The following is a 15,122-nucleotide window of genomic DNA, read 5'->3' as shown; positions in this document are numbered from 1 at the left end:
CCTTAACTATAATTCAATAATCAAAGACATCACATTTAATTTCTAGCTTCTGTTTTTCTCTGGAAATGTATTCCCTTATGCGAAAAAGATATTTTACAGCAGCTCTAATATGATGACCACATATTTTCTATAATAAATAGCTGTCTGTGAATGGTATAATAACGCTATTGCATATCTACTCTTTAAAATAACATTGCATATGGCCTAGCTAATTGCCTATAGAATTACACCACATTCTCTAAAAGTAAGACCAGAGTACAGAGAAGAAGGAAATGTAATCTCAATTTTTATTCATAAAATATGTAACATTCATGGAAGGAAAAGTATGTATAACTTAATTTTCTAAGACTGTTGTTAAGTCTTTTGTAATAATTTACTTTTGTAACTAATTTACATACATTCAATAGCAGATGCCTTGACATACAATTTTGAAGTTGTATTTTGTGGCCAAGATAAATTGAGGTTTCTTATCACATGATTTGCAAACTAATGTTTCTATATATTTAATTATAGAAAGTCCACATTCCATGCTTAAATCAGCAAAAGAATACAGATGCAATTTTAAAATGTTTACCTCTCTCTGATATAGAAAAGTTAGCATTATTTATGTACCATTCAAATTCATTTAAGTTGGCTTCCGGAGGGCAAATATTGTTAAAAAAAAAAAAGTCAAATAGCAAATGTTGTAAAAGCAGGTACTCAGAATAAATAGAACTTGCTTTTTGTTTTCAAACCTACTACTTCTCACAGCGATCTTCTCTCTAACCTGTGAGGACAGTATTCAAACAACCGCATTCTGCAGCATATGTTGTATGTGCTTATATAGCCATGCACAGATTTACAATAATATTTTTACAACCCGTGCATATCACATTCAAATAGTCATAACTTTATCATGCAACATACACACGTGCAAATACAAGCAATGCATTGAATGCGAATATTTGCATGCATTGAAAGTGTTTACTTATCTCCCTTGTACCCCACATTCTCCCCCTACCCCTTTCCTCCCCACCTGTGTGGAAATGGTATGTATGTAGTGCGGTTGTGAGTGGTGCAAGTGGCATTGTGAGGCGAATGGGCGGTGTATGTTGGGGGGCAGGGAAGGAGAAACCACCAGCATTTTCCATCCACCCTTCCTCCCTCTCTTCCCCTGTTAGTCCTGGGGGATTTCTGCGCCACTGCAGAGCACAGAATTTGTGCAGAATCCCCCCCCTGCACAGAAAATAGCAGAGGAGACCCTGGCATGCCACAAATGGAGCGTGTCCCGCGTGTGCTGTGGGACGCGCTCCGTTCACAGTGAAGATGAAGGCCCCGGCGCGCCGTTCGCTGTGAAGATGGAAAGCCCCCGTGTGCCGCGAATGGAGTGAGCTCCACTCACTGCGAAGATGGAAGGGCCCTGTGTGCTTCGAACAGAGTGTTGTACACTCACAGCGAAGATGGAAGGCCCCTGTGTGCAGCGAACGAAGTGTGCTCTGCTCATGGCGAAGATGGAAGGCCCCGGTGAGAGAGAATGTGTGTGTGTGTGTGTGTGTGTGTATGAGAGAGGAGAGGGGGAAGGGAGGGGAGGGTGAGAGAGAGCAGGAGGGTGTGAGAGAGAGCATGGGAGGTAAGAGAGCGGGAGGGATGCTTGTGTGGGTTTCAGTGACAGGGAGCCTATATGAGGAGATTGTGAAGGAGTGTGTAAGTGTGTGAGAGATTGGGAGCTCGTGTGTATTAAAAAGGGTTCATGTGTATGTGAGGGTGCTAGCTTGTGTGAAGGGATTGTGTATGTGTGAGACAGAGCCTGTGTGAAGGGGTGCGTGAGAGAGAGACATAGGTAGCCTGTGTGAGGATGTATGTGTGAGGGAGAAAGGGAGCTTGTGTGGATGTGTATGCAAGAAAGAGGGCCCTGTATGAGGGGATGTGTGTGTGCGAGAGAGTGATGGAGCTTGTATGAGGGTGTGTGTGTATATGTATTAGAGAGAGGGAGCATGTGTGTGAGAGAGTGAGGGACAGAAGGAGCTTGTGTGAGGGGCAGTACTGAGAACGGGGTCAAACTCTAGGACTGGTGATAGAGTGGAAGGGGTTGAGCCTAGAGGTTGAGGGGAGAGATACTGGCAGGTGGAGGAGTTGGGACCTGAGAAGGCAAAGTGGCCAGGAGAGTAGGGAGAGCGAGTGGAAGGGAGGGACACTCTTACAGTGAATTTCTAGGGTAATTCTGCTCAAAATATTTAAAATTCTGCATCTTTAAGTAATAACTTTTTTTTGTATTAATTTAAAATGTAATTACTTAAACACTGTCAGGTAAATTGTGTTATTTTGACCAATATAAAGTTTGCAGAATTAGCAGAATTTTAAGTTTTTGTGTGCAGAATTTAAAATTTGTTTTGTGCAAAATTCTCCCAGGAGTACCCTGTGTGAGTGTGGGCGTGTATGTGTATATATGATTATGTGTGTGTATGTGCACTTTTTCCCTTTCCCTAAATTCTTTCCTCATTTTCCCCCTCCTCTTCCATCTGTATGTGTTGGGGTGAGAGGATGTGTATGTGTGTGTATGTGTGTGTGTGTGTGTGTGTGTGTGTGTGTGTGTTATGGGGAAGGTGTGAGTGGGTATTAGAGATAAATTGGGAGTGTGCACATGTCTAAAAGGGGGTGAACTTTGTGAATGTGTTTGCACTCTTCCCCTCACACTCGATACTTTGCCTCTCCATCCCTCTCCTTCCCCTAGGTATGTGCGAGGGGAGGGGCTATATGTATGTCTTATGAAGTTGGCGTGAGTGACTGGTGTTTTTTGGGGAAAAATGGAATATGTGTGTGTCAGAAAGCGGGTGTGCATGTGCACTAGTTCTTCTACTGGTGCCCCCATTTGATTTTTTTGTTTTGTTTCATTGTACTAGTAGGGCCTGGGAAAAAACAACCATCTCTTCTTTAGAGATGTGCAGCAGAAAATTTTTGTTTTGTTTCAAAATTCAATTCATCTGGACCCCAATTCATTTCTTTAGTTTCAAAATGAAAAAAAAAATCATTTTTTAGTTTGATTCATTTTTCATTTGCCATTAAAGTCAAGTGGGGAAGCATTACAGCCTATATTGGGCTGCAGAACATCTATTCAAAAAGAATGAAACAAACAGGATTCGTTTAATTTGAGGGCCCCTCTCAATTATGCAAAGGTTGGCGTGGGTGTGAGTCCTTTGTGTATTAGATGCAGCCTCATAGGCAAACCTATGAGGCCTATGCCAGCAGCTAGGAAGTGCGCCCTATAACAGGCCAGACTGGAGCTTCACCTATACCAGCTGCCTCCCCCATAGGTTGAGCCCTTGGTTTCTGAGGGCCGGCAGGTCTTAGGCGGGCCCCTAGGGCGGTGGCTAGAGGAAGAGCCTAATAGAATGCCGAACTCAGGGCATGCAGCAGACAGATGGAATCAGAGACAGGCCAAGGTCTGGGCAGGCAGCAGACATGAATGGTCAGGTCCAGGTGGCAGAAAAAGTGGTCAGGTCCAGGCAAGAGTCAGGTCCAGGCGGCAGGCAAAATGTAGTCTGGACCAGGCAAGAGGTCAAGATTGGGAGTCAGGCCAAGGGAGGGCGGAGACACACTGAAGACATTGGGCAAGATGGACTGGAAAACAGGATGAGGCAGGCAGGAGAATACACGGAAACCTGGACGAGACTTGCAAGGCTGGAGAGGACAAGGTTGATGAGGCAGGTAAGGCAAGGCTGGAGAAGATACGGCTGGACATGCAGGAACCTGGGAATGCTGACAACATGCAATGCAGTGCAGGAGACCTGTTCCTGAGGCACTGGGATGCCGTCCCAGGAGCCCTTATAAAGGAAGGGCCTGCTGACATCATCAGAGGGTGTTGCGGGAATTTTCCTGCTGAAGGCCCTTTAAAGGAACAAGTTGTGCATGTATGTGCATGCCTTAAAGGATGCCATGATTGGTGCAGCATGGTGCCATCCCACGCTACTACGGCAGCAGTCAGTGTCAGCAGCGGATGGTCCCCAAAGAGCCATCATTGGATCTGGGTCGATATGGTCACTGTGGCATCGGAGTTAGGTGCAGCAGCTCAAGGGGCCAAACCACGAACTGTGTATCTTAACAAATTAATTTTGGGGACTCCCCCAAAAGAAATAAATTGGACCCAATTTGTTTCTTTTTACCCATTCGTCTTAAACTAATGCACATCCCTACACTTCTTTTGCCGATTCTGCTGCTCCTCTTTTGCTGATGAGGCCTGAGAAATCATTTTATTTCCTTGTATATACAGTCATTTTTCCCTGTATAGCATATATAGTTACTTTTCTCTGTACAGTATTTTATCACCTTGTATAAAAAATTACTTATCCATGTTTCTTTGGACACAGCGTTCTGTGTCCCTTGATGTCTCCTGTTCTCCCCTCCCTTGTTATTTGTAACTTTGTTAACTTTGTTAAGTTCTCTGTAAACCGAAATGATGTACACACGAATACCGGTATATAAAAACTGTAAAATAAATAAATAAAATAAATTTCAGCTCTTCTTCCGCCAGTGTCTCTGCTTGATTGTGTTTTTGTTTTCTTGCACTATGAGGCCTGTAAAATCCCCACCAGCCCTTTGGCTGTCCGATCTGCTTTCACTGGTGGGGCCTGAGAAACCCCACTAGCTTTTCCATTGATGTCGTGGCTGTTGCACTCAATGGCCTCTCTATACAAATGTCTGTTCTCTTCCCTTGCTGTCAATGGACCCTCTTATTGCTCTGGGTGATATTATTATGTCAATCATACACAAATGTGATGCAATGATTACACAGAGCCCCTAATATTTTTATTATGTATCTATCTTTACTATTATTTAAAAATCTTATATTACACATTTTCCAAGATAAATATTTACTCACTTTAAAATTGTCTCTATGTATCTAGATATTCCTTTTGCAGATAGCCTGGTCATGGGCATGGTACTGTAAGTCTTCAAAGTGCCCCTTCTATTTCTGCCTCCTCCTTCTCCTTTTCCTCAATGTTAGTGGACTATGGGCCTGTACCCTCAGGAGGAGGCAGATCTTGGCTAGGTTATGGTGCAATAGGATAAGAAAATATCACAGGCTTTAATGGGACTGTGTAGTAGATACTCCCCTGATTTATCTAGATGCCTAACACAGTTTTTTTGAGTGGACCAAAAGTCCTAGCATTAGAGATCTGGTCTGTCTTTGGGCCTTATTGTAGTGCTTGTTTACCTCACTCTCAGAGTTTGTTAGGGGGATCAAAAGGCAGGTTTTGAAGGGACAACTTCTAATACCTGTGGAGAAGAATGCAGAGAAGAAGAATATTAGAGAGGCAAAGGTGGAGCTGCAGGATTGGGCAGGATTGGGCCTTCTTGTGTAAAACTTTAAGACCTATTAAAATTTGAATGAAAAAGAGAGCACAAGTTAGATGGAAGTGGCATGCAGTGATATTTATAGCAGGGGATTCAGTCTCACTCCCTTAGTCCCATCTCCCCTCTCACATGCTCTGCCCATCCACCCTCCCTCCCCACTAATCTACAGCAGTCCCGCTCCCTCAACCCCTCTTCCCTATATTCAAAAGATACATGGAACCCATATGGCAAAAGGCCTGTTGTAATATCTAATGGGTGTGGGATTGGCTCTCAGAAATCCATGAATAAACAATTTTTGCACGTGCCTGCCAAGGAGATCTGCGGCCGGCCACACTTACCCGGTGCTACCCTGTTTCAGCTCCGACTTCCCTTGCAGTGGTAGGGAGCCGCTGCCAACATTGAGCTTCCTTGCAGCCCAGAGCCACCACTCACGCCGCCATCAAGCCCCACTAGCAACTCCCTAGGCGCACCTGCGCGCCTCTTCACAGAACCTAAAGGGGCCGCAACAGGAAAGTTCCCATGGCTCCCTCTGACTACTTAAGCCCGTCCCTGCCTGCAGTGCTTTGCCTCAGCAACAGGTCGAGCGCCTTGTGAATAGCTAATTGCCTGATGCTGTGTTCCTGACTCCATGTTCCTGACTCCGAGTCCCTGTCCTTGTCCTTTACTGGATTTCTTCTCTAGCCTTGACATTGGATAGTTCTGGACTTCATTGGATTGTTGCTTGCCTCGACTCCTAGTACGCTTCTCGACTTTGTTGGATTTCCGCCTGGCTCGACTCCTGATCTGCTTCTGAACTTCATTGGACTGCTGCCTACCCCGACTTCTGGTATGCTTCTGGAATTTGCTGGATTGCTGTCTGTCCCAACCCAACAAACCTTGACTCAGCTCATGCCTTTGCCCTTTGTGGAGTTGTTCATCTTTGGAGAACTGTCCCTAAGTCCAGCCAGCCCCGGCACCCAAGGGCTCAACCTGCGGGGAAGGAGGGCTGGTATTGGTGAAGGTCCTGTTCGGTCTCTGCACTGGCCAGCTCTGTCAGCCGATGACAAGGTCCTGCAGGGCTCCTCCTGCAGGTAGCGTCAACCTCGTCTCAGTCCAAGGGTCCACCTTTTGCAACACAATTACAATATAGTAAATCTCCCATACCAAAAACAGTACTAAATGCCAGCACTCAAACTACAACCTTACCTACGAAAAGGCAATACTGAAAATATTACATCAGGTTCTAAAACACCAATATACCTCCTATTTAGAAAACAAAGGAAGCCAGTCTGGCTGCATAAAATACCTGTAAAATAATAAAAAAAAAATGTACTTAAAAATATTGTACAAAAGCTTTTAAAACTACTTAAGTCCCTTCTTCAAATGTCAGATCAGAGAAATTCACATCTAAAGACGGGTCCTATATTGTCTCAGTAACTCATATACAGTTTTTTGGATAATACTTACATAAATCCAATAAAAGCTATCATAGTCTGCCAAGAATACAGTTTAACCAAGAGACAAATCTGCTATTTCAACACAACACTAACTCCCAGGACTCAACAGCAACAGCCCTAACTAGGAAAGGGCAGCACTGCAAATATTGCATCAGGCCCTAGTAAACTAATATGCCTCCTATTGAAAACAGAAGAAGACCGACTGTTATAGACCCCCTAGAAACTATAAATTAAAAGAATCCCTCACCTCAGTCACATACAAAATACAGACAGTCCCTTACCAAAGGCTGAATAAGAGATCAATAAACAACAAAATAAAGAAATATAAAACAATTGTAAAAGTAAAACATACTAATAAAAAAAATAAATATTTAAAAACTGATGAATTGAATAATTAAAATCTGGTAAAACATGTTTATAAAATTTCCCAAAAAACCAATATAATATTTCAAAACAGCAGACATATCAAATAACATCTAATAATGAAAATAATAAGGATTTTAAAAATCTTCCTCTCTTCATACCTGGGATGTTTCGATTTCCAGCCACTTTGAGATAGTTGTGTATTAGGGATGAGAGCTATACAAACTTTATCCTCTCACTCACACACCCCCAGACTCTCATTCTTCCACACACATTCACCCACACATAAGCTCTCCTCCATACACAAACTCACACACACACACACACACACATACACTTTCACACATATGCATTGACTTTCAATCCCTCACACACACACACACATTCACAGGCTCTCACCCACATACCCACACACCCACACAGGCAGTCACCCACCCAAACACACACAATCATTCATCCACACTCAATTACTGGCAGTCGCACATACACAGGCTCTCACCCCCCCCCCCCCCCCTTAGTCTGTCACCCACTCACTCCTGCCACACACAAACAGGTTCTCAACCTCCCCAAAATATAGTCTCTCACCCACATATACACAGGATCTCACCCACAAACATGCACCCAGGCTCTCACCCACCTACCAATGTACTCATTTACACACACACAGGCAGTCATGCACCCATACCCATTCCCAAATAGTCACACATATACACACCCACACAGGCTTTCACCCGGTCACACACACTCATTTTCTTACCCAGCCACACACACATACACACACACACACACACACACACAGTCTCTCACTCGCCCAAGGCTCTCACCCCTACCCACACAAAAGTAGTCACCCACACATACATACACACACAAGCAATCACCCACACAAGCTTTCACCCACCCACTCCTTCCACACACACATCATCTCTCACATACACAACTGGACAGCTTCTCACCCACACATACACAGATCTCATCCATCCACAAACACACACCCAAGCTCTCACCAATCCACCCAGGTAGTCATCCACACACATAGAGGCAGTCATACATACACATACACCCCCACCCCCCACACAGGCTCTGACCCAGCCACATTCACCCACCCACATGCATCCACCCACACAGGCTATCACTCCTCCACATACATGCATCACCCATCCATACAGAAGCAGTCACCCACCCACACAAGCAGTCACCCACATACCCACACAATCATACCCACACCCAGCAGTGTCACACACACACACACAGAGGTTCTGAGCCTCTTCTTCAGCCATCAGTGGGATGGTATTCACTGGTGGCCATCATGTCCTACTTCTCTTTTTGGCCACCATTTGGATGGAGTCTACTGGCAGCTACTGCATCCTTCTCCTGTCTTTAGATGTGTTACGCTCTCCTCCTCCAGAGGGGAGGAGTTAGCAATCTGCTGTCGCTCATCCCGCCAGGAGGGCGGAGTTAGCAAACCTGGTTTTCTCCTGAAAGGGGGAGGAATAGCAATCTGTCATGATCTGCTCCTCCAGAGGGGAGGAGTTAGCTATCTGTAGTGCTGACCCCGCCAGGAGGGCAGAGTTAGTAATCTGTTAGCGAACTGCTGTTAGATGCTCCTGTTAAGGGAAGGAGGTAGCAATCTGTTATGGATCAACTCCCCAGGGAAGAGGAATTGGCAATCTGTACTATGACACTCTTCTGAGGAGAGGAGCTAACAATAGGTATATTGTACTTCGCTACTGAGATAGCAATCTATCATGCCTCCGCTACGGAGTAGCAATCTGTTATATATAGGCTGCTGGCAAGTCCCATAGAAAGAGAAGGTAGCTATCTATATAATACTTCCGTAAGCGGTGTTAATGGTCTGTAGTGGTTGGCTCCCACAGAGGGATAGTAGTGTAAGGAATGACCACTTGGAGGAAATGGTGAATTCCTGGGCCAATGGCAGTTGACAGCACCCCCAGGAGGAGATCCTGAGAGGAACCACCAGCTAGGCTAGAATATGACGTAAACACAAATAGTTCTTTATTAAGCTGGAAGCTGGACCACCAGTGGTGGCAGTAGTGAGTCGAGGTGTCCAGTAGGGCTGAAGTACTTCTGATACTGGAATATAATCTCTGGGTCCCTGAGCTGTAGAGAGAGACTAGAAGTAGTGAATAGACAGGATATACTGGATACAAGATGGTACACTCACAATAGTAGATGTCTGCAATGGTCTCTATGCCACAGAGAGTCTTCAGTATATTCAGGAACAGGAGCCGTAGGCGAGCACTGGTTCCTCTAAACAGTCTGTAATAAGAACTCACAATAGCTGTATATGAAATGGCTTCTAGAGTAGAAGAGAGTCTGTAAAGAATTCTAGAAACATGGGCCCTTGTGGAGTGAGTACCGGTTCCTATATGCAATCTTGCCAATATAACTCTCGATCTCCATACCTGCGGTAACGTCTTGGACGAAAGGGAGTCTTCAGAGCTATAGGAATGTAGGCCCTCGTGGAGCGAGTACTGATTCCTATCTACAATAGAACTCACTGTGTTCATGTCCACGATCACTTCCAGGCAATGAGGAGTCTTCTGAGTATTCCGGCAATCTGAAATCAAGAAGAGAGAGCGGAGCCCCCATGGAGCAGGTACTCCTGGTAAGTTTGAAATGGCCGAGCAGTGGAGAAGGATTCCCCTGCCTGACTCGGATCACTGTTGCAAGTATCGTGGACTGCCGAAGCAAGTCCTGTTGGAGTTCCTTGCTAACTCATTAGAGGTTAGCAAAAAAATACCTTTTAAAGTGAAAATGGATGATGTCACTACGGGGGGGACACCCCCAAAGTTCGCGCCCTTGCTAGTACAAATTCTGGAGCGCGCGCACACGCCCTTACGTCATCAGGAACATGGCAGATCTGTAGCATCAAGCCAACCTGGGGTCACCGGGACCAAGAGGCATTGAGTAGCCATGGCTGCAACTGTCCGTCAGAGCCGAAGGGAGTCGCTCCCAAGATAGAGAGGTGGAGCGAGGGGCACAACAAGATGCCAGCAGGATGAGGTCTGCTGGTGGCAACCATATCCAATCTATCTCTTCAGCCGCCACAGGACAGACTCTGCGGTGATTGCTGAGTTGCGAGGTGGGAAACAACAGGAGTCATGTTTATGCAAATGTCATCTCCTGCTGCTGCAGGGATAGTCTTGCGGTAAGAGCTGTGAGAATGGGCGCACAGCAGCCGGAGTAGACGTTTTCATAAACGCGACTCCTCCTGCCCATTGGGAAGGAGATGTAGCAAGGTGTGATGCAATTGATCGGATTGGGCAGGGGCTTGGTTTATCCCTTGGTTTATTGGGCAGGGGATTGGGCAGGGTTTATTGGGTAGGTTTATTGGGCAGGGATTATTGGTTTATTGGGCAGGGATTGGGCAGGGGCTTGGTTTATCCCAGCAATCATCCTTGGAGACTTCAATCTCCACGTAGATAACATCCCCACATCACCCGCCTGTGATTCCCTACTAACTGCATTAGACGCACTCGGTTTCACACAAACTATCACCCAACCTACTCACAAAGCAGGCCACACCCTCGATCTCCTATTCACCAACTCACAGATCCATACCAACACCCCCTCATGCACACCCATCCCCTGGTCCGACCACTATCGCATCGACGCAACATGCTCTGTAATTAAATCCCATCATCCCACTCAAGGTAAAAAAGTCATACATTTTAGACATAACTGCAAGCAAGAAGAATTAATATCAGCCATGACTACCGATATCAACTCGCTTGATTTATCAGACGTTGATACGGCACTCACATCCTGGAACCATATCACCAATACGATTGCCAACAAGATCTGCCCCATACAGGAACGCACAATTGACATGTCTCAAAGACACAAACAACCCTGGTATACGCCAGAACTAAAAAATATGAAATCCAACTTAAAAAAGCTCGAAAGAGCGTGGCGCAAAGACCCCACCACCACCCAATTAAATAAATTCAAATCCTACATGCACTCCTACCGAGTAGCTATCGATAAAACCAAAAGAGACTTCCACTCACAACGTATACACCACCTACAATTCAATCCAAGAGCCCTATTCCAACTAGTAAACAACTTAACTAAACCCTACACGCCAACCATACCAGACATAGACAACCAGACAAAATGTGAAGAACTAGCCTTATTCTTCGACAATAAAATCAGCAACATCATGTCATGCTTCCCCACCAAACAAACATCCAATGATACTATGCAACACCAATCTACTACTAATCTCTCATCATTTGACTCAACCTCATCTCTAGAAATCGAATCTATCCTAAAAAAAATCAGACCCTCTACACACCCAACAGATACCATCCCCACAAAACATCTCGTCTCCATCCCTGGGATCATCGCCAAGCCCATCTCAAACATCATAAACAAGTCCATTGAACTTGGCAATATCCCCAAAAACCTTAAGCATGCTATTGTGAAACCCATACTGAAAAAGCCCTCCCTTGACCCCTCTGATCTCACCAATTTCCGACCTATCTCAAACCTGCCACTAATTACAAAAGTCCTTGAGAAAGCTATAAACAAACAGCTATCAGACTACTTGGATGAAAACAACATCCTTTCCCCCTCACAGTTCGGCTTTCGCAAACACCATAGCATAGAGACCTTACTCATTTCTCTCTCCGACCAAATTTTGAGAGGTCTTGACAAAGGTCTCTCACACATCCTCATTCTCCTAGACATATCCGCTGCATTCGACACCATTAAACATCAAATCCTATTAGAACGTCTTAGCAGCATTGGTATCTCAGGCCTGGCTCTACAATGGTTCCACTCATACCTAGCTGAAAGATAATTTAGCGTACAAATGGGAAACTCCACCTCCAAGCCCCACAACCTCGCTCAAGGAGTACCACAAGGCTCATCTCTATCTTCTACGCTCTTCAATATATATCTCCTCCCCCTCTGCCATCTCCTTGCCAAACTTAACCTTCCGCACTTCATATATGCCGATGATGTGCAGATACTTATTCCGGTTAAAGACTCTATACACAAAGCCATTGAAACTTGGAAATCCGCCCTCTCTGAAATTAGCAGCCTCTTATCCAACAACTTTCTCGCCCTCAACACTACTAAAACGGAACTCATCCTCATATCACCCCCTAACATCTCCCCCACCCATCTTATGACCCCCCCCCCCCACACACACACAACAATAATCCTTCCACTAACGTCACCTTCCCCACCCATGTACGAAGCCTCGGCGTATCCATTGACTGTCACCTTAACTGCAAGAAATTCATCAATAACACCCTCAAAGACTGCTTCTACAAACTGCACACCCTAAAAAGACTCAAACCACTCTTACATCTCAGCGACTTCCATACCATATTACAAGCACTCATATTATCAAAAATAGATTACTGCAACTCCTTGCTATTAGGCTTGCCTAAAAACACCATACAGCCTTTACAACTCCTCCAAAACGCAGCTGCCCGAATACTCACCAACACCCACAAAAATGATCACATAACCCCGGTACTCAAACATCTACATTGGTTACCCGTAGCATCTAGAATTACCTTCAAAGCCCTCACTATAATACACAAATCTCTTCACAACCAGAACATGCACTGGTACAAAGAACATTTCTCCTTTCACAACAGCAATAGACCCACTAGAAAACAATATCTAGCGACACTACACACCCCATCACCCAAGCTTACTAAACTTCGCACCACAAACGAAAGGGCCCTCTCTCTAGCAGGTCCTTTACTTTGGAATAAACTACCCACCTCCCTCCGCCAAGAAACCTGCCCAAAAATATTCAGGCAAAACCTGAAGACCTGGTTCTTCAAACACACATACACCTAACATTCACACAGTCACTAGCACCCCCCCCCCCTCTCCAATTCATTACCTCCCTCCTCCTCCCTCACCCCCCCTATCCTTTCCACCTCCTATCCACCCCCCTTTCCACTTCACTTAACACTCTCCCATCCCCCCCTGCACCCCGTAAAGTGAAATTACCAGGACAGTATATTGTATATTGTACATAAGAACATTTTATTCCCAAACACGTGTATATATGCCGCCTACAAATGTTGATATCCTTCCTATTTATCAGAATTTCTTTGACCCCCCCCCCCCCCGTTTAGATAGATAACCTCAATCATGCATCCCACTTAGTTAATTATTTCTTGTATAATCTACTCTGTTATTTGTATGTTTTTACTGTTCATTATATAATTATGCGATAATTGTAAAGCCTGTTGCTCAGTTCTGTTCTCTGTAAACCGACGAGATGTTCCCAACGTTCGTCGGTATATAAAAGCCATTAAATAAATAAATAAATAAATAAATAAATAAATAAATCAATCCCTGCCTGATCTGAAGTATACATTTGGGGTGGCACTTGCCACTCTGTAGCAATGCCTATAGTCTGGGGATTTACTGAATCCCTTGAATGCTTTGATCGCATGCCACTATTAAATGGAGACCAAAGGTTGTGTGAGCTGCATACATACCTATAAGCCATCCTCCAGTGAAGTCACCATGCTCAAAGTGTTCATAAACATCTGACTGTGACAGAATATAGGCATCATGACAGGAGCTAGATACCTTCATATAACTTCAGTGATAAGGCATGTGGCATTGCAGGCCACCTAGATGTTGAGGGAGCGAAAACCCTTGTGGTTTCTGTAGCTGGCTTCACTCCCAATAGGCTGTCTGATTATTATGAATGTGCAAAAATTGCCCCCTAAACTGATAGTAAATTAGCAATAACATAAAATTCTATCATGGTTTGCAGCAGGAAAAGAAATATAATGTTTTGTTCTTCTGAGAAAATTATTCAAAAACTGTGACATACAGAATGTGGTATCTGAATGGCTTATTCCTGCTGTGACTCCAAGAAGGGACTGGAAGATGTTGGTAGTGAAAATAACCAAGACTGTATTCCTTTTAAATTGGACTGGCAAGGTATAATCTCTCTGTGTGGAAGGCCACAAATCTACCTCCAACTGCTGGTATAGGTGTGAAATGGTTTCCATATTAAACATGAACCTGTGAATCACTTACTCTTCAGAAAGGCCCCAAAACTGCATCTTTGGTCTGCATATTTTCTTCATGGGGTACCTCCTCCTCTTCCGGGGTGGTTCTATGATGAGGCAGAGTGAGGCAACTGCTTCAGGCGGCAGAATTTTGAGGCAGCAAAAAAATGCCTCTTTCAGAACTTTGCTGAGGTATCCGCCTCACACTGCCTGCCCCTGCCACGTCTTCCTCAGGGAACGGAGAGAGGTGGAGGCCACTGCTAGACCTCATGCTGGAGGCGGTTAAAGACTGGAGATAGGCTGGAGACCGTCACTGGAGCCCAGGCCAGTGGCAGCTGAAGAAAGAGAAGAGGCCCCATGTGAGAGAAAGGCACCTTGCTTGTGTGTGTGTGCTTGGGTGAGAGGTAGCTTGTGTGTATGTAAGTCTGAGAGGCAGCTTCTGTGTGAGCGAGTATGACAGGCAACTTGTGTGTAGGAGCACATGTGTGATGCAACGTGCTTGTGTGTATGTGTGAGAGAGACAGCTTGCTTGTATGAGAGAGGCAGCTTGTGTATGTGTTTTTGCACCACGTTAATCTCATGATGACTGTAAATCAAAAGTTTCCAATCATGGAAAGCTTGGGGAATTTTAAAAAATAATGTTTTGAAATATTTTTTTTTTATTAGCATTTACTATATTTATTGATTTGATTTTACTATTATGTTTTATTTTTCTTAGCTTTTATTGTTTGATGTTTTATGAGCAATAGTAATGTTTATTTTTCTATTGTTGCACTGCATACAGAGTCTGGCACGTTGCACTTTCCAGTTTAGTTTTTTACTGCACATTTCTTTTATTCTTTATGGTCTTTTTATTCTGCATTTGATGAGAGTCTGCCTGTGATCTGCATGTATGACTGAGGTGAGGTAATTTGTTAGTGTGTAGTTTCTTTGTAGGGATCTATAGCAGCCTGGCTTTCTATTTTCCTAA

The sequence above is a fragment of the Rhinatrema bivittatum genome, chromosome 3 (assembly GCF_901001135.1).
Source record: "Rhinatrema bivittatum chromosome 3, aRhiBiv1.1, whole genome shotgun sequence".
In the NCBI taxonomy this organism is placed as follows: domain Eukaryota; kingdom Metazoa; phylum Chordata; class Amphibia; order Gymnophiona; family Rhinatrematidae; genus Rhinatrema; species Rhinatrema bivittatum.
The sequence above is the reverse complement of the archived record's forward strand: the minus strand, read 5'-3'. Positions refer to the sequence as shown.